Source organism: Centruroides vittatus, unplaced genomic scaffold, assembly GCF_030686945.1.
Source record: "Centruroides vittatus isolate TY-2023 unplaced genomic scaffold, ASM3068694v2 contig_878, whole genome shotgun sequence".
Classification (NCBI taxonomy): domain Eukaryota; kingdom Metazoa; phylum Arthropoda; class Arachnida; order Scorpiones; family Buthidae; genus Centruroides; species Centruroides vittatus.
Genome location: NW_027122570.1, coordinates 842,050 through 863,324, shown reverse-complemented (window position 1 = coordinate 863,324; position 21,275 = coordinate 842,050). Strand labels below are relative to the sequence as shown.

The 21,275-nt window shown below is 24.8% G+C and overlaps 1 protein-coding gene across 8 annotated transcripts in view; it reads left to right on the top strand.

The window, feature by feature from the left end:
- LOC136983191 (transcription factor Sox-13-like) overlaps positions 1–21,275 on the top strand; it is a 377,109-nt gene that overhangs the window by 194,539 nt on the left and 161,295 nt on the right. For 2 of the 8 annotated variants that reach the window (XM_067279854.1, XM_067279855.1), the window contains one exon: positions 15,471–15,545. The exons of the other annotated variants lie outside the window; for them this stretch is intronic. The gene's annotated coding sequence lies outside the window, so the exon portion shown is untranslated. The remainder of the gene's footprint in view (positions 1–15,470; positions 15,546–21,275) is intronic. 8 annotated transcript variants of the gene reach the window in all.

Sequence of the window (21,275 nt, the reverse complement as noted above, 5' to 3'; positions counted from 1 at the left end):
AAAACTTTTATCGTACGAGATTTATTGAAATTGGAACTATTCATTTTTATAAAAAAACGCAATAATTTTTACAGAAATTTAATAAACAAGACAGGTTTTTATAACATAGTAAAATGCAAAAAAAAAAAGCTCATTCAGACCTATAAACGAATGATTTAGAAGCATTTGAAACAATTGAAAAAGATTTTGTATATTTGTGACACATTCAAAAATTTTAGCTTAGTATAATGTAATAATAGTAATTAATAAAAATATAAAAGTTAGTACAGTGAAACCTCCATTAACGAGCACTCCCGAATAGCGAACACCTCTATTTAACGAACATTTTTACAATCCCAGATCCATCAAATAGGACGTCTATTATATTTACCCCCCTCTAAATAGCGGACAAACTTCTCGGTCCCGATGTCCTCTATTCTGAGGTTATAGTGTATTTTAAATTTGAAATTTTACACGATATAATTATCTTTCTTAAACTTGTTATAGATATTAATATGTATGCATTTATGTTCCTGGATTTCGTCTAAATGTTCTTGTATGATTAAATAATTGAAAATAAGGAAAACGAATTCATATTTAAAATTTAACTGATTAAGATACGAGTTAGACGTATTTTGTGATTCGCGTACCAAAGTTAAACCCTTAAGCAATTTTGTTTTGGCACGCAACAGTGTATCTGCTTACAAAGTAAAACATGAAATACGGCATAGTTTTTATACAATTGATAAAATTTATTATTTTTTAATTTTTATTTTGAAAATTATTTTCAACTTAGTTAGGAAACATAAAGGTCATTTGTGTTTATCGATAATATAAAAGCTCATAAAGCATAGATTTTTAAATATTACTCAAAATAAGTAATTAATAAATGCAAAGAATCTTTTTATAATGGGGGCACAACCCAAATTTGGAAGGCTACGAAATCCGCAATTTAAAATAAAATCATTTCCATGTGTAGGGATGTAAAAAGTCTGAAAATTTTTTTATATCTCTTCTTAAAATTAACAAATCGTATGACAGTTTTGATTAATTGATGGTATTTGTAAGAAAGGATACTGCCAAACAAGTTTTATTTTAACTTCTATACTAAGAAGGCAAATAAACCTATATAAGATAGATATATTCAAAAGTACTAAAATCAATTTTAAAAAGGGCTAATCCTATAAATACTGATTTTATTTATACATTTATTTTAGATACAATAGGAAAAGTCCGATTGAAAGTAAAGATTTCAATCCCCGCATAACAATAAAACCCGTAACAAATTTACAAAAAATTATTTAAGAGATAAGAAGATAAAGTAGAAATAGAAACATCAAAACAATCCCGAAAATGAAAATAAATGATTTAAAAGTTATAAAGAATGCGTTTACAAGTATTTTTAAATCGTGTAAAATTTTCATGAAGTAGATATTCAACGACACTATTATTTAATATGGTTAAAAATTTCGTATAACGTATATAAATTCAAAGCAATTTCAGTAAATGTTATTTAATATAATTTTTATTTTTCTTACATAACTAATATCTTAGTATCAATTTTTGTTAGTCTTGTTGAATCCATCAAGTCATACAAAGCTCTAATTGGACACAAAAGGCTTGCGGTAAATGGGAAGCCATTCGTTAACCGATCTCGTTTAAATGATTTATTTTTCTTATTGTTATTCCAAGTGCAGGACTAACTCTATTTAATTTTGATAATAAGCAATAATTCATTTATAAAAAGATAATTTTCGAAAGTATAAATAGGATCTATTATTCTTTTGCGTAATCGCTGTCTTAAAAAACTATACATTTATTTAACAAAAATTACCTATAATTTAAACACGAGTCATGAATTAAGATCTTTAAAGGCCTACTGGAATATAGCCTATATTACTTGAAAATTTTCTAATCTATTTAACATAATTAACTAACTAGCTATTTATTTTATGCGTATTTAATAAACTAATTAACGTAATATTCACTTCACAACTCAGTGTTCATCATTGTTAAAGTAGAAATGTTTATATTGTTTCTCTGCCGTTTAAAAAATAATAGCGAGGTTGAGGCCGAAGTTTTAAACGTGAAAACGTGTACGTCGGACGTTCAGCGCCGCTTTCCTGTAAGCCTAGAAGTTTGACAATGGTCAGTGGAATCACGCTCGACATTCCAAACGCCATTGTCAAACTTCTAGGCTTACAGGAAAGTGGCGCTGAACGTCCGACGTACTGTACACGTTTTCGCGTTTAAAACTTCGGCCTCAACCTCGCTAATAAACTATAATTTTATTAAAATAATTTTTACTTGATAATTTCAGAAAATAGGATTAATTAAACAATTTCATTTTAAAATTTATTTAATAATGAAGTATTTATCTGAAGAACATATTTGAAAATTAGGCGGCTTTCTGGTTTGTTTCTAGCACATTTTCAATGAACTTGTTACGTTTGATTAAATAGTTTACTTAGTAGCTGAATTTAATTTGTTGGATAGGTTAGGCGTCAGCCTATATAAATTTAAATATAATTATAAGGTTCATCTTTTCTGCCGAAAACTGTAACCTCTCTCTATAGTAATTAATACATATTTTTATATAAATATGCTAATTATATACGAATGCTAAATTTTTATTTTCATTTTTACTTTATAAATTATAGTCCTATCGGTATAAAATTGATAAAGTTATTTTTACATTTAGAACAATACTTTAACTCTCGTATTTCACATAAAACATCAATTAAAATTTAAATTAGTATTTATAAATTCTAACTTTTCATATCAGATTTTACTTTTTCTCTGAAATTAATTCATAATATTGTGCTCGTATATTTAAACCTTACTAATTCTTAAATTTCTTTAAATTAAACCATTATGCAGTAATACAAACTTTAAATTTTAACGAGAATTATTTTGTACTCTTAATTTATTATTGTTTTTTCTTGGTTAATTTTTAATATTTTGTTTTATTCTGTTAGAATGTATTTTATAACATTGACCTTTTAAATATATAAAAGTTTAAAAGTTTAAGATTGTCGTGAAATTTTATTCGTAAGAAATAAGAATTAATTGTGTAAAACAAAAGGTGAAAGTAATTGCAACAAACGTAGACCTGTGTGAAGTGAATCACAACGATTACGTAAATTCATACTTTAAGATTAAATAGCATTTTAAAATTTAACTGTAATAGAATTTTAAATTCATAAACTTTTCGATATTTCTGTTCTGTGTTCTTTCACATTTTGAAAGATAATTTTTTGTACAATTATAAATTCCGAATAATTTAACATTTTATTTAAAATAACACGATAAAGATAATAATTGAAATTGTAATATAAAAACTTTTTATGCTAAATTACATTATATAAAATACTTTTTATATCTACGTAAAGTTAAGATATATATTTCAAAATCGATAAAATATATATTGTATATAAACTATATAAGATATAGATAAATGAGCTATATATAGCATCGTATTGATCAATTTAGTAAGCGAAATGTCTAGCTGCAAAAGAAAAATTGCTCTCGAGAATTGTATTATTGTGAATTTCTAATGGAAAATTCTACAAACGTTAGTTATATAAACTTTCATTCGACATAATATTTCGGTCTCCAAAACGATTCCTAAAGCGAGCGCATTAAATAAATCTGTCAAATAATATTGCAATCCTTCATACGAGATGCTCATTTTGACTATTTATCGATATATCACCTTCAAATAAGATGCCGAAAACTTGGATATTGACTTTTTCCTATTATACAGTTCTCTTTGATTATAGAAATACGTATCGAATGGAAAATTCTTTAAATATGATGTCAAATTTGAAATCAATATGGTTCGTCGTTTTTATATAACTTATATAGGTCTACGACCAAACATTTATATATCAGAATTCAGACCGCTTTATATCGGATCAAGAATTTTCTTTATAAAGTTGCGACTAAACTTGAAGAAAATGCGAAGAAGCAATTTCGGATGGAAAGGATGTTGGATATTTAATTTCTAAATTTCTGGAAGGACACGCTGTACTCGTCGCGTGTGCTTTCTGAAAAAGTTCCGAAAATTGATAGTTTTCCAAAATGAGCACCTAATTATTTTCTTTGGAACCAAATAATCATCCATATTTTGCCGTTTTATTTTTGAATTACGTGTAGTTTCACTTATAATAATAGATTCTTGTTGGAATATTTTAAATTTATGAAAATAAAGATGTTTTCCTTGTAAAATTATAACATTAAAATTATATATATATATATAATATATATTAAATAAAAATATATAAATCTGAGTCCACACAAGTTTTGTTTACTTTTAAATAATGTACTAGGAATAAGCTTCATATTTTTTATTCTACGTTAAATACAAAACTACGTTAATACAAAACTGCATTTCGGCTGTAAGCTACTTAAATAAACCACTATTCTAATCAGAAGAAAGAAATTTATTTTAAAATTTTATTTTTTTTTTCTCTGGTTTTATTTTTTCTTTAGTAAGTGAACAAAATATAGGCCTATTTCTGTGCTGATATTGGTTGTGTTCATCAAGCGGAAATTATATTTTGACAAGTGTTCGATTATTTTTATGTATTGTAGTTAGTATGTTGTCACATAATCTTATGCCGTTCTTTAACATATAGGCTATATATATTAAATCTCGAAGATCGAGTTAAATAAATCGTAACGACGATTTATTTTAACTTTATCTTCGAGATTTTTAATAAACGACAAAAAATAATTTATCCATATTTTTACTACTTAAAAATAACTACAAGAACCGTCTGATAATAATGATATTGAAATATATTAATAAGACAATATATACATATATAAGGGATAGTACTCGTAGTTCTGTACAACAGGACTATTCGAATAATTTCAACTTTCATAAAAATTTTGGGGAAAACTATTTGCAGTAGTTTCTTTTTAAGTATGTAGTACTATACTTATGCGTATAATCTTCTATTCTACGAAAGATGGCTGTACTAGATTAGAAACTATCTATGTTATGTCTTTATTCGTGTTACCTTTTCTATGTAAAAATATCCAAATTTGGATAGTCAGAGAAGCAATTTTGATAAATGTAATAAAGCACAGTTCCTGTGCTTTATTACATTTATCATAAATTATAAATCATTTATTATAAATTAATTCCATAAAATATGATAGAAAACAATATAATTTTGTTTTTAATGCAGGATAATGATATATAATTTGCAAAAATAAAAAATAAACCCTTAAAAGAATTTCATACTCAAAACTTTATAGGATACTTGCAGCGTCCATATATAAACTGCTTGCGACTTTTTGCACGACATAGTATTCATTATACCAAGTGTTACATTTTTGACGTCCAAATTCTTCTTTGCCTAAATATTTTATTCTTTTAGAAAGTGTTTTTTTTTTCCAGTTCTTTACTAAACACTGTAGAATTGCCAACTGTTATCACACGAATATTTTGTGAAAAGATCACTGGTTTCCATATTATTGTATTTTTTTTTATTTTTCTATCGGCGGTAAAACCTATGAATAGCACTAAAAACGTTTTACTGAATTCCAGTATTGGTGTCCCTTTGACCATTACTTCGATTGCCTTCTTCATGGATCCCTCGTCTCAATTCAACCGGTCACTTCTTCTTTTATAATATCTGGCCATCTGAAATAGATCAAAGAATGGTACCTCATACTATTGTACCTCAGTAAAAAAAAAAAAAAAAAAAAAAAAAACTTAAATTCAAACAGTCTTAATATTAGTTATTTAAATATCCCATTTTCAGTTATTCTTGAATAGCCCCACATAACATTTAAACGTGATGATAGTTGCCCAAAACACCGATGGATGTCAATACCAGTCACGAATATGGCGTAGAATGGTCAGATTATTACGTTAGAATGCAATTCAACTTTCTTGTTTCTTACAGACTTCAGGTAAACCTTAACGAACATATAAACTTCATAAATCCTGCAGATGAACCCTTTACCTTCCGTACTTTAAACCAATCCAATGAATTATTTGAAGCCACAAACTAAATACAATTCTATATTAAACAGACTGTATCCCTATCAACGACACTTACTCACAATAAATGTTAAGTATTACGTCGCAGAGCATACAGAAAGCATAGAATAATTCAAAAAACTTCCTATTCATATAGCCACGCTGCACTCTAAAACTTATATGATAAAGTGAAAGAATGAAGTGACACAATTTAGCTTAAAATTTGTTTAGAATTTTAAAAACTCTGTAACGAAGGATTTATATGTTTCTCTGTAAGTTTTACGGGATGTGTTAAAAAGAAATACATAAATTAGTCGATACAGCATTTAATTCAACTCAACGTTATTTACGTTAATAAAATATCAATATATCAACTTTATTATTTTCCTAAAGCGATAAATTCTCTCATTGCAATACGAGAAATGTTTATATTGATGCGTATTTCTTTTGCAATGCGTGCTTGTTTGCAGAATAAATTTTAAAAGTTGTCGAGAAGTATGAGTTTTATTTTCATTAAATCAATAATAATGACAGAAATTGGTTTAATGGGATACGTTATCTAACAATTATTATTAAATAGAGAGTCACAATTTGAGAACACAAATGACATGCTTTGTGAAGGTCTATATTTATTAATTGTCATTTGATTGAGTATTGGATTTCTTTCGCTTTTTGATTGAAGAACAGTTTAAAGAAATCAAGGACTCGAATCTTTCATTATTCTATAACCATATAACATTGATATTTTATTTACATTTTTCTTTAATGATTTCGAATATTTTTACTGTAATTGGCCTACATAAAGTTTAAAATATCGTAAATATTTTGAAAAATTACTTAATAAATTTTGTTTCTTTAAGATTATAAGATTTATCGTTCTCAATTTTTAGAATTCTTCTAAAATATTTTAATTCGAGTTCTATATTTTAAATATATTTCTTTCTTAGCAACATCTAAAGGATAAAACTTATTAACGATAAAACTAAAGTTACAGAAATAAATTCAGTATTAAGAAATATTGTGAATATGATAAGGTTTTAAGGAATATTAAAGCAATTTAAGATTTATCTTGCTGTTGTTGGTACAATTAATTTGATATTTACAATATACTATTTTTAAAAGGAATTGTTTAAACTTTAAATATCCTTATTTTAAAACCGTATACTTATATTTAAATATGATTTCTTTTATCTATATAGTTAAAAATTAATCACCAATAACTTGTTTCATAATTTTATTTGAAATTTTTGCATGTTTAATATTAAAATAAAAATCAAATGGTATTTGTCAAATTTTATTTACTGTTTAATGAAATTCAAAGACGAATAATTAACTTGGAAGTTGTTCTAGACGTAGTATTAAGTTTAATGTTAATAAAAATGAAATATTAAAATAGCTACTTTTGAGCTCACTATTTAATAAATTGAAAGAGCTAAAGATTTAAATGATAACAGAAGAATAATAAAGTAATCAATATTGAATTCATGGTCTGCTCTTCGCTTACATTATTTAACAAACTAGACAAATGACGACATTATTCCGGCAATCATATACAGTAAAACCTGTCTATGGCAACCACCCACGGTTCCTTCAAAAAGTGGTCTTTTAGACAGGTGGTCGTTCAATACAGGTGGTGCTGTAATGCCGCATTTCCGTACGTATTTTGCACACTTTTTAGCCATTTCCACTAAGCAAAACTCGAAGTGGGCAAAAATAAGCGAATTTTTTCAACGATAGAGCTATGTTGGTATTGTATTTTATTCTTATCGGATAACTCGATTAACAGGAATCGTCGTGATTTTATAAGACAGATTTAATACTAATATTTTAAAGATTAATACAATACTCGCATTTTCTCGATTATAATGCACACTCTTTTTTTCGACTTAATTCAACTTGGTTTCTTTCGTTCGCTCCTCAGTTATGTGTATTACGTCATCTATATACAAGCGCGTCGTATCTCTCCATCACTTTGGTTTTGGTTTTCGTTAGTTTAATCTTATTTAACTTTAAAAATACAGTATTTGTTTAATATTTAATATTTTCTTAAGTACAACAAGAAAAATTATTAATTAATAATAAAACGATTTTATTATTTTTTCTCATAATACGATTTTATTACATTCCGCGATTGTCCAATGACAATGGAAGAATCGAAAAAGGAAGGTTGCCTGTAAAACTGATTTTTGCATTAATGTGTTTATTGTTTTTGAATATTTTGCGTGCGAAAATTATTTTTAGAAAAATAATATCTAAGTAAAGTGGAAATAAGGTAGATTGATACAGAAACTATTTATCGCACATGTACTGTACAGTACCGTATATGAGCTTCAAAATAAATAAATAAATAAATGAAATAAATTTTATCAAACGATGAGATCAGCCGATTAATTGTATCGTGTACAATAATTTATACCCCTAAGGAAAATACTTTAGGTCTACGGTAAAATAAATTTCATTTTCCCACAGTTCCCTAATTGCCGTTGTGATAAACCATTTTCACTTTCTCTGGTAACTTTAACACGATCTTCCAATGACAGCACTTTTCATTTCTTTCGTTTTTCGGACAATTTCGAACAAACTGAAATGAATTTCCTTTGTTGCTAGACTAATTCATTAATACCTGCACCTAATTTCAAGGGTGGGAGAGTGGGCTCCAACAAGAGTTTAGACTAATTCATTATATTAGGAGGAGGAAACGTTGTTCAGATGGGTTCGAACAATAGTTTAGACCGGATATATTCGTGGAAGTGGTCGCTTATTACAGTTGTATGTTGTTTCGGACCAAAAATCGATGCCCGCGGTCGCGTTACACAGGTGGTCGTTTAATACGGGTAACTTATTCGAAGACTCTATATATAAACTATTCCTTGCGAGAAATTTTTGCCCATTTTGACAGGTGCCCGTCGAATGCTGGTGGTCGTCTAACCAGTTTTCACTGTATCCTATGGAAATCTTTCATTATTGTAATCTCCTGTTAAATTGTCTAAACTGTTAATTAAATTCTTATAATCTAATAAGTAAAATATTTAATTAAGTTTTATTTCAAGAATTTTAATGCAATATTCAACTGACATTGTAAATTAACTGTAAACCTTTAAATTTTAATATTTTACAAATTTTATTGTCTGTAAACACTACCCGAAAGAATTTCCATTGAAACGAAACAATGTAAATATTCATACTATTAATTTGAATTCGTAATCTGACCAATTAGAATCTATTATAGCATCACATTTTAATTGTATAGCCTATATATTTATATATATTTGTGTGTGTGTGTGTAAACATTAATTTCATAATTAATAAAACAAACAAAAGATTTAATGATTTCTTGCATAAAAGTTTGTCATTTTATTCAAAAATGGCGACAGCACGACGTTCCATTTTTACATGTCTATGTTGAAATTTTTCAAAATAAAATATTATTCTTTTAAGTTAATGAATATTAAACATAAATTTAGTAAGAAACACTTTCATGTTTATTAGAAGTTCGAAAGTTAAATAATTATAATTGTATAGGCCTATTAAAAATATTTTTATTAGTATTTTTGTTTACAATAATGGTTGTATTAAAGTTGTATTCTTACATACCGTTTAATATATCTTATTTTAATATTTATTTTAAAATGCTGTAGGTCCTAACATTTCTTTCTTTAACACATTTGTAAGATATCGAATTGAAGATAGCTTAGTTTAAGAATTATTTATAAAGGAAACCAGAAAATATATGTGAAGACACTTTGTAAATACAATAACTTGTATTTTTTAACGAAACTATTTTTAACTTTTCCTTTCTTTTCTAAGAAAATAGTGATTTTTAATGCATATTATCTCCAAAGTATAGGTAACGCATATTCTATTAATAAAAAGATTATTGTAAAACTCTTTAAAAATAATAAATATATTTTAAAACCCTAGATAAAATTTTAATTTCGAAATGAAGAGAACAGAATCATTTATATTTTGCATCGCAATATTTTTAGTAAGAACAGTTAGTTTCATTTAAAACATGCAAGTTTTTTTTAATAAAATATGTCGATCAATTAATTGTATTAAGGAATACTTTTTGCACAGCATATAGTAACTTCAGTTTTTAAATACACTTTCACATCATTCATTAGGAATTAAAGTAACCAGATTAAAGTATCTAAATGGTTTTAATGTTTCTAAAAAAACAACTCAAATAAGATTTATCAATATAATCAGAATGATTTATTTACTTGTCAATCGAAAGTTAAGTCTTGTCAAAATTTATCGAAGACACGACAACTTTATCAATCGGTTTAAAAATCTAGCTTTTTGATTTTATATATTTTTATTAACTTTTTATATTTTAGTCCATTCAGTTAAAATAGGCCTATATTATACATTAATTATTAGGCTAATTGTATAATATTTTACATCTTAATATAATACGGTATTAAAACTAAAGTGGTAATATTGTATAATAATTTATTATTTAAAAACTTGACTTAATGTATTCTTACTTAACAAAAAAGCTAGATTTATTTTCGATAACAGCGAGTATTGTTTTGAACGGCAACCTAAAGTATTATTGAAAATTATTCTGGGTTGCTGCAAAATGCTTTCAATAAAATAAGTACAATACATTTGTAATTTACTTCTAAATAATTTTTAATTATAAATTTTCAGTAATAAAATTTGAACTTAATGTATTTTAGATGTTAGATATATTTATAATTTAAATTTTAAAAAGTTATTATTGTATGCAACCTGACGTAATTTGATCCAGTATTAATAAGGAAAAGAGTGCTGTATTTTTTTAATACCAGCTCTTACTACATTTGGCCTTACGTTAAAATATGTTATTAGCTTTAAATTAAAAATTCATCTTTCAGAATAGTAAAATATATTAAAATGAACTAAGTAATAAAGCACAGACATACAAAATATACCTTTGTGCGTTTTTATTAAATTAAAAACGTTTTCACGGAATAATTCTTAATTTCTGTGTTTATTTCAGTTTTTATATTAAATTTAAACAAATCCAAAAATGTGATATAATTGGATTTTTCACCAATAAATTGTAATAATGTTTCTGTTAAATTTAATTTTCTTAAAATTAATAATTTATATTACAGTAGGTCACAATTACAGTATTTTTTAATCAATCCTAACGATAATGTAATTAAAATAGCCTATTTAATTAACCATAACAAACCCTCATAATGAAATAAATCAAAATATTCATTTAAAAAATGTTAATTAGGCCTACTTTATTATTTAATTCGAAGTAACGTGTTAATAACAGGAAAAAAACTGAGTTTACATAAGTTAAATGGCTTGGGTAAATTAAAATATTAACGTAGTTAAACTTCATAATAAAAAATAATTAAAATTTAAAATATATCAGATTTTAAATAACACAAAGCATATTACTCAGTAAATATATTCAGTAGCTACTTTTATTCAAATAATTGTAATTCGTAAATTCATTTTAATAAATAATTAATGACAGGTATTTGTAGGCTTAATTGCAACATAACTAAAAGATATTTATAATGACCCGTAAAACTTTAGCATTTATTTCTTGCAGAGAAAAAAGAAGAACAAAGCATAATTATCGAGTTTCATAAATATACATAATTAGACATTTATAAAACTGTTATCTAGTGAATAACTCGGAACAGCTTCTCTCGGAGTAGATCAATTATTAACATTTTCTTTAAGTATTCGGAAAAACAACAAGGTTTCTTCAAGAATGTAGATTGATTACCCAAACGACAGATCGCGAGAAAAAGATATGTAAAACAGAGTCGTTACTTGATAGCATGCAATCATCAGTCGACTTTAGTGATATGACGTATGTCTTGTCAGTAAGCAGGTAATTATAGTGACTATGTTCGGGGTTGGATGGCGTTGAAGCGTAACCGGAAGAACCTGTCTCAAAACAGAAGATTGTTTCAATGGATTTTGTAGTTAAAATTATTTACAGTAGTCTATAGCCTACTAAATATCTTTACTTATGTCGTAGCCCGAAGATAAACGTTAAAATATATTTTGTTTTTATTTTTATAGATTTTATATATTGTTTCTAATCATTAGTTGCATTTATTTATTATGATTTGTTTCGTTGATTTTACGTAAAATATTCGATAATTTATTTTGCTACTTCAAAGCATCTGGTAAATAAACATAAATTTATCTTAATCATCCACCTTTGCTTAATTTCAATTTTTATAATTGCAATTTTAATATATATATATTTTGCATTTATAAATATCCATTATTTTAAATACAATATGTCCATAATATATCCCAAATAAATTATTTTTGAAGCATTGTTTTCGTAGTAATTCTCATTACGTTGTCGAGAGAGAAAGACAGAGCACATATTTCATTTTAAAAAATATTTCACAACATATAAGTTATATACACAGTAATATGAATATTCAGTATGTCCAGGTTATATTTGTAATCTAATTTATTAAAACTTGTATAAATATAATTTCAAAAATTGAATTAGTTTTTTTTCAATTTTAATAATAAAAATATCTCTCTGTGTTAATTTATGTATACCATATTTGATACCGAGAGGTACTAATATAGAATAAAACAATAGCTTACAGTTAGACTATTATTGTTCAATACAATTAATTGTTTTTATTTTTATCTCTCAACTAAACGTCGGAAATTTATTTAATCGATATGAAAATTAAATAAAAATGCGTTTAATTTAAAATCTTACGCTATCCATATCTAAAAATGCAATTATTTTTAATGCTTGTTAACATAATGCTTTTATTAAGATACGCTTGAAAAAGAATCAAATTTTTTGTTTTATTATTTAAAAAAAAAACATTAATTATATATATAGAAATTAATTTATTTGGTATCTATATCAAAGTTTTTGATCTACGCAATAGCATATGATTTAATGGTTATGATATTTCGTTACGTCTTAATTATATAGATGTATTATAATAGCAATATATTAAATGTATAGCATTAAATTTTAAACACTTAAATGCATTAAATCTAGAAATCATTTTATAAAATGTAGATTTTATTATAAGAAAAACTAGCACTGGATATACTGTATAATAATAAATTCCGAATTAGGTTTATTAATAGGAAAGTTTGTTTTAGCAGATGACGTTAAGAATTTTTTTTTCTGTCATCGTAGTTCTTTTTGTTATTGTAAAATTCTATCAATTTTGAAATAAACGCTTTTCGATATTATAATTTTATACGTACAATATAATTTCAGTTAATTTTTTTCCTTACAGAACACCATAAACTAGTACTTCGTGTTTCTTATCATCAATTTCTGATATCCATAAAGAATATTTAAGTTTATCAAAATTTATCTATCTTACGAAAAGAAATATATGATATTCCGTCATCAAATTGTATATTTTAATTGTGGAATTCTATAAATTGCTATTGATTACAATAACTAAAATATAAAAACTACTTGAAAATTTAGAATTTAGCATTAAAATGCGGATTTGTCTTCGTTTTTCTTTCCTTTTTTAATATAAGCTATAGAGAAAAGTTATTCGTCTGAAAATGCTACGTTAATTTTGAAAAAGATTGGAATTAACATAAAGATTAATTCCAATTTTTTTATTGATGATTTTATATTAAATCTATGAAAATATCATATCTTAATCTGCCCATTCTAATTAAGATGTAAGTGACGTGAATTTCTAGTTTTACTATTTTTTGAATTAGTACATAAGCGAAAGTGATTGTACAATACACCGAGTATTGCTGTAAATTATTCTTTTTCTTTTTATTTAATTTTATAAAAATTTAAAACTAAATTTTAAATAATCCTATAACCTTTAATTGTATACATTGCAACAAAAATTACAAAGATATTTCTATAAAGGAATTTTTAAACGGTTCAAATCAAAAGTTTTTTTTTTTGTTTTGTTTTTACTGTTTTAGGAAAATGTCATTAATGTAATCTATTGGAAAGATTCACTCTTTCAGTTATTAAGTAATGTATCGTTCACTACAACTTTTATATTTATTGTTATTTAGGAATTGAATTTTAAAAATATATTATATTATCGAATATACTAGATACTTGCAAATAAATAGATAAGCTTTATGATAAAAATTTCAGTTCAAAACGCCTTTAAAAATGCTATAAAAAACAACAAAAAACATTCAAGTTACAAGAAAGGGCTACATAAATTTTCACATATTAACTTGAAATAAACGATTTATCGTAAAATTTTCAGTAAAAATATAAAATTGTTTAACTAAGATAATCGCCATATTTTTATATTCTTCGAAGAAAAAAAAAATACGAATTATGAATAATAATTTGAAATTTATTCAATTTCAACAGTATTTTAATAATAATTATTATTATTTCCAATAATTATTATGATTACAGGATATTCAGAAAGTTTCTAAATTAGCGAAAATAATTCTATAAATCGATACGTGTAAATCTGCGTGTAAATTTTATTATAGAATGTGATATTATTCATATTTGAATTCGAATCGAGTACTGAATTACATTAATAAAATTAAATGTGTTTGATAATAAATTTAACGAATTATGTATCTTAACAGAAAAAAAGTTAAGTTGTATTATCAAAATATGCTTATATTTAACATATTCTTACCATATAGGGAGGAGAGAGAAGATGGCCTCATCTGGTAACTTTTGCCTGAGGAGAGTTATCCGATGAGGCCACTTTTTCTTTTCTTTCTTTTTTTGTATAAGAATTAAACATTTTTAAAGTTCAAGAGAGTTTGTCTATACTTACAAATTTAATAAAAGCCAATGTATTAACATGTAATGCACAATTAAACAATTCTTAATTCAAATTATTTGCAAACCATTTCCGTCTTAGAATGTTCTCTAAAACGCACGATTCCGTCTTTTATTAAGAAATAAGAAAAATTATTTAATATAAATTTGGGTAAATTTTGTTTTTTTGTAAGCTCGAAGCTTTCTTTTTAACATAAACTACAGAATGAAAGTTCCAATGTTTTATTTCTTTCTTTAAGAATATATATTTATTAGAAACTGAAATAATTAAATACTATATTATGAATAAGCAAACTATCAATTTAAATGCTAAACATTAATTATTTTCTAATCTTGAATTAAAATACAATTAAAATATTACCATACTGTTTGATTTTGGATATCTATTTTATAAAATGATGTAAATTAGCCGAAGACATTTTCGTAAAAAAGTTATCTGTGTTTTGTATGTAAACACGATTCAATAGCAATAATGTTATTTTGCTTTTTGGAAATTATCAGAGATAAGAACAACTTAACAATTAGAATAAAATCGCTGCGCAAACGAGCCGCATGAAGTAAGATCGTTCATTAGAATAGCTAGCCTATCGTATAGTTTTGATTGCCACTCCCTATTGTGTGTAGTTGTATACATATAACAAGCCACATTGGCGTATCGACCTAGAAATACTCGTTTTGCAACCCAATAAATGCTTAGCTAATTATTTTGTTGTTCTCTTTTTTTTCTTATAGGTAAGTGATCGTTGTAATCCTGTTATTTCAATGACCTGAAATTTTAAAACGTTTTTGGGATTGATATTGCTGAAGGTAAGTAGTCTTATCAAGGGACTTTAACTAGTAGGCTAATGTTTAAAAAATAAATTAGTCTTAAGTTAAATATAAAACCGTATCAAAATATTCTTAATTAATATTCTATACGTTAATTTTACAATTCGTTTTCGGAAAACTTTCGGCGCTTATTAAATATAGAAGTTGAATATATTTTTTAAAATTATTTTTATTTGAGATATTATTAAACTCGTAATAATATAACATATTCGCGTTGCCGCGATTCGTTTCCAGGGATCGTTATTTACGTCAGAAACAATTTAATATAGACTTCAAATTATATTTTTATAGTTATTATAGCCCTAAAGGTAAGTATTTTCGTTCCTATATCATTTTAAAACATTAAACTTTTTATTTATATAGTCCTACAATCAAATAGAAATTGCCTGATTTTTGTTTACGCTTTATTAAAAATCTATTAAATAGTTTAAAACATATCAAAAATTAAAATTAATATCGAATTTAATTCACATAGATAATTTTATCAAAAAAATTAAAATTTAAACCTGTTCAAACTTTGGATTTAATTGCTTAAATAAATACTTATTTAATTAAATTATTAATAATTAATCTAATAAGTAATTAATTATATGATTAGATACAGGTTTGTATTATATAGTTAAGCTGAATTACTTAAAATATTAATGGATTATACTTTATATTATTTAGTTTGAAAACGAAAAGTCGCTGATAAGTTATATTTTTACTTCAATTTTCTTATATTAATTTTTTCATGTAAAATTAAAAAAAAAACTATTTCGGAAACAATAGATATTTTTACTTGATGAAAGTGATGATCATCGCTATTTCATCAATCGCATCGTAATCATTCATCCATTAATGTCGAAGGACACGACATTTAATGTTGCGTATTTGAAATACGTTTGTTGATAAATTCGCAATTTTTTTTTTCTTTTAAAAGGTGATTTCAAATTAAAGATGTAATTTAAATATTAATAACCTTAAAATTTTATAATAATTAAAGTACATTTCAAGACATGTAGCTAAATGATAAAAATTTAAAAGTATTTATTTACATTGGTACTTTGACTTATTCTTTTAATTTTTTTATCAGTTTTTCAGTGGATTTTTCTTTATCAGTAAACAAAATTTTTAATATATTAATATAAAAATATGATTAAATTATTTTCTCATTCATTCGATTCATTATATTTTAAATCGTTTCTACAGAATTTGTCCTTTTAAGTGAAGTAGCCGTGCTTGATTTTGGTTTGCGGTTTAATTATTTTCCTGATTAGCGATTGTAATTAATAGGTTTCATAAAAAGCTGATCTATGAGCCTAAATGTCAGAAAAACCGGATTGGTATGAATATTTTATGAAAATGAAAAAAATAATAAAATAACTAATCCGTTAATTGATATCAACATACTATATTTCTTTATGTTAACGCGATATGTTCATTTACTAATATGCACCGTAACGTTTAAGTGTTATAAAAATGTAACACGACATAAAAATATCACACAACTTTTTATTGCTGTATTTATTTCAAAAAATTAATTTTCAATAGTCCATTCCTTTTGTAATTAGAAATAAGTTATTGTTAAAAATAAATCGACAAATTATTATAATTTCAATAAAATTATATTAAAATACTTTTTAAATAAAAGCATTTTTGCATTACTGAATTGCTAATTTTTATGTTTATAAAAGAAACGAATAGTAAATAAAATAAATCATTATTTTCTTTGCTTCCTTCCTGCTTTCAGTTTTAACGAACCGTGAACTCTACAAGTATCAACACAATAAACTTATAAGGTTTATAAATAAATATTATATTGATTCATATTTAATAATTTATATTTTAGATTAATATAAAATTAGAACTAAGATCCCGTATAAATAAGAAAATGATTTAAAAAAATTTTTTTTAACAATTCTAACGTTGTTATTTTACAACTGAATTTAATAAATTTGTAATATAAATTTCGGAGCAACAATGCATTATATTCTTTAAAGTAATCTGTGTAAATTATTACGTAATATTTTTTTAATAGATCATAAATGATGAAAGATAAAATACTGTAGAAGAGACTATAACAGAAAACTGGGTTATTTGAGAACGTCATATTTGTTTTTTTTTCTTTATAGATTATATTATGATAAAATCTTGCAGTTAATAGTGTAAAATTATAGATAACTTTGATGGCGTGAGATGCGGCCTTTTATAGATTCACCATAAAGATATTTATATAAGTAGCATTGAGATATTACATCTTTTTATAAGGACATGATAATTGGCCCTCATACAGATCTGTATTATATATGTGTATATAGGCTAAGTAAAAACTCATTTATTTTAATTGTCGATGAAATAATTTTAAAGATTTAAATTTTATATTTAATTGTCTCTGTATAAATAAATAATCTTTGCAGAAAAGTATTTAAACTTACGTTAAAATGTATTTTCCTCTTTTTAAAATTTTGTTTGTTTTATTTAGAATATAATATAAATGCTTTTATTGAATTATAGAATTTTATACACGAAATACTAATGAAGTTTTGTTTTAATAGTTTGATTTTGGAACATTCTATCAGGTGTAAATTTTTTCTTTTCTTAATCATTAATATATCTATATTTATGGAAATCGAATTAATTTACATGAATATATTATCTGTAATATAGGAACTATTTGTTTTGTTCGTTTTTCAATCCCCAAAAATCGAATTTTTTAAAACTATTCTTTAATATTTAATTAATTAAGTCGCGTTCAATTACAATAACCAAAGAAAACGTTACAATTATCAAATTTAATAAGGCTTCAAAGAACTTTCCAAAGCAAATTCACACTGTAACCAAAAGCATCAAAGAACAATTCATAATATATTATTATTTATAAGACATAATGATTTTAAATTTATATTCATCTTATTTATTAGTTGTGCATTCAATATTTCCTCATACTTAAGCGCATTGAGCTCTGTACAAATAGTTTTCTTGTTATGTAACGAATCTCAGAACTGCAGGAAGCCAATTATTTTTTGGTAAGATGCCACTTCCTTCTCTATTTAACCTTGAAATATATGTGATCAAATTTTTCCAAACAATTTATTTCTTTTTCTTTCATATTCAATAAGCACACTTTTGCCTTGTTTGCATCGGAAAGTTTCACGCAAGTTATCATCAACAATCCAATTTTTGTTCATAGAAATGTACAAAAATATTAAAAGAAAGCGAAATAAAAATGTAAATATTCGAAAGTAATCTTTACAATTCATTATTATATATATAATAAACGTTTTTATAATTGTTCTAAGTTATGTATGGATATTTATAAGCTAAAAGTTTAGGGAAGATAAACTCTGTTTTCACTAAGATGCGATATATAAATATTTGTTAATTATATCTTTAAAAAATTTCGACATTTATTCAAACATTTAAATTAATTAACATAATATAACATCTTACAACTTTTGCCTAAGAAATTAAACACGGAGTTAATCACGCTTATTTCGATGATTAATGCGATAAGATATTAATGTAATTTAGATTCGTTAATTTTCAAAATTTTGAAATGGTTTTTGGATGTGATAATCACACCAAATGATATCCATGATTAAATTTCTCATCATTAGCGCCATCCAGGGATAATTGTATTAACTACTTTACAAACATTATTTTGAACCATCAATTATCGTTATTCATTATCCGAAGTTAATAGAAGTCATTACCTAAATTTATCTGCATACATAAACAATATTTATATTCAAACATTTAATATTTATCTTTCGTTTAGATTTTATCACCTGTAATTGATTTTCGATCATTTTGATATTCGGTATTAATGAATAAGCCTTATTTCTAAGATTTCATTCATTAATTAGTTATTTAAAGATTCAATTTAATGCAAATAATGGATAAAATTCATTCAGTTACACATTTCTTAATTCATTAAAACCTTTTCAAAATGAATACAATGATTAAGACAAAATTTTTTAATGTTTTCATCGAAAACCTGTTTATAATATTTCGATAATTTTTACAAATTCGTAAAATAATATATGTATTTTATTTTAAGTTGCAAAATGAAAATATTGTATACGTAAATTAATAATAAGTAGGATTAATGAAAAAGGTTATAGTTATATAGGCCTAAAACGCGATTGCAAAATCGTTACTTATAAACCCGTAGGACGTAAACTACTACTACTGATTTAACATAATTCACATAGAAATAAAGACGTTGCACAAAAAACCCACAATTGTTATTTATTCGTTGTCTAAGTCAATGTTGTATCTATTTACCAGTGTTATAATCAAATTTATTTTATGTCGCGAGCATATATCATCCGGTTTACTTCGAAACCCTATTTGAGTTACTGTACCACAATTTGAAAACGTAAGAATTTTTCACGGTATTTTTTGATCGAGGTAATATATCGGGGTTAAGTCTATATATAAAAAGTGAATATATAGGAAACACTCTTTGGATTTTTATTTTTCGTTTAGCATAAGTTGTATTTCTTACTTGTAGGAAGGAATGTGGCCAAAAATTACGAAACGAAAGTGTTCCCAAACCGGTTTTTGGCATCTCGACGGGTTCCGGTCTTAACCATTCCCGCGTATCGTTTACATATAAAAGTTGTTGCTATTTATTGGAGAAGCAGTCATTTCAATATTTTACCGCACGTAAATTATATTCGTAACTCTTTATACAGCCATTAAAAAAAAAAAAAAAGTGATATCTATCAATGTTGTATCGTGAGAGTCATCGCGGCGCTCACCTGTCATACATATCACACTATACGATAGTCTGAGTTTTTAAAATTCCAACGTGTCAAAATATTACGGAATCGGTTTTTAGCAAAAGCTACTTTTGTCATGTTTAAGAACCTATACTGATAAGCGAATTGTAGAAAGACTTTTAAAAAAAAAGGAGAGAATTTGGTTTAAATTTAATGTACTGTAATTTTCAAAATTCTATTTTTGAAAAGCTTAAGACAGTTAAATATACCCTTTCTTCAGAAAGAGGCCTCTTTTTCTTATTGAAAAAAAAGGAGATTCGAGTAAAAAGATTCTTAATTAGCTTATTTTGAAACTTCGTTTACAAAACTGACTTATAGTCTAGAAGTATGTTTATAAATAATAAATCAGCCTATAAATTGTTTACATTTATACATATACAAAATACGTTTTTAAAATTTTATATGAATTTCTTTTATATAAAAATAATGTTTCGTATTGTTTACATTATTTATATAATTTATTATATTCAATCATTTTGAGCATTGCTGTAACTTTATGTTAGTAATTTTTTATATCTAACATGTTTATAGACTGATATTTTATAATTTAAATTATTCGTATTTGTAATATATTTACTTTATTTTTAAGAAATCTATTAAAAGTAATAATTTTATTCGTGTTTTATATTAGTATAATATGCAAAATTATAAAACAAATTGAATTTTATTACTATTTCCTTATTATCGTCATGCAAAAAGTGATGTTTTTTTATACGAAACGAAAAAATAGACAACTTTAAACGCAAATTTAACCTATTTTTTCATTTATATAAAATAGTTAATTAAAATCAAACACGTTTTTTATATTATTTTAGATATATTTGCATAATATTACCGTTTCTAAAATCGCATTTTTTTACTCGAACTTAAAAACTATATTGTGAAATGATAAGAGTAGGTCTATTTTTGAATTAGTTTTGCATATTTTAATTAAATTAAT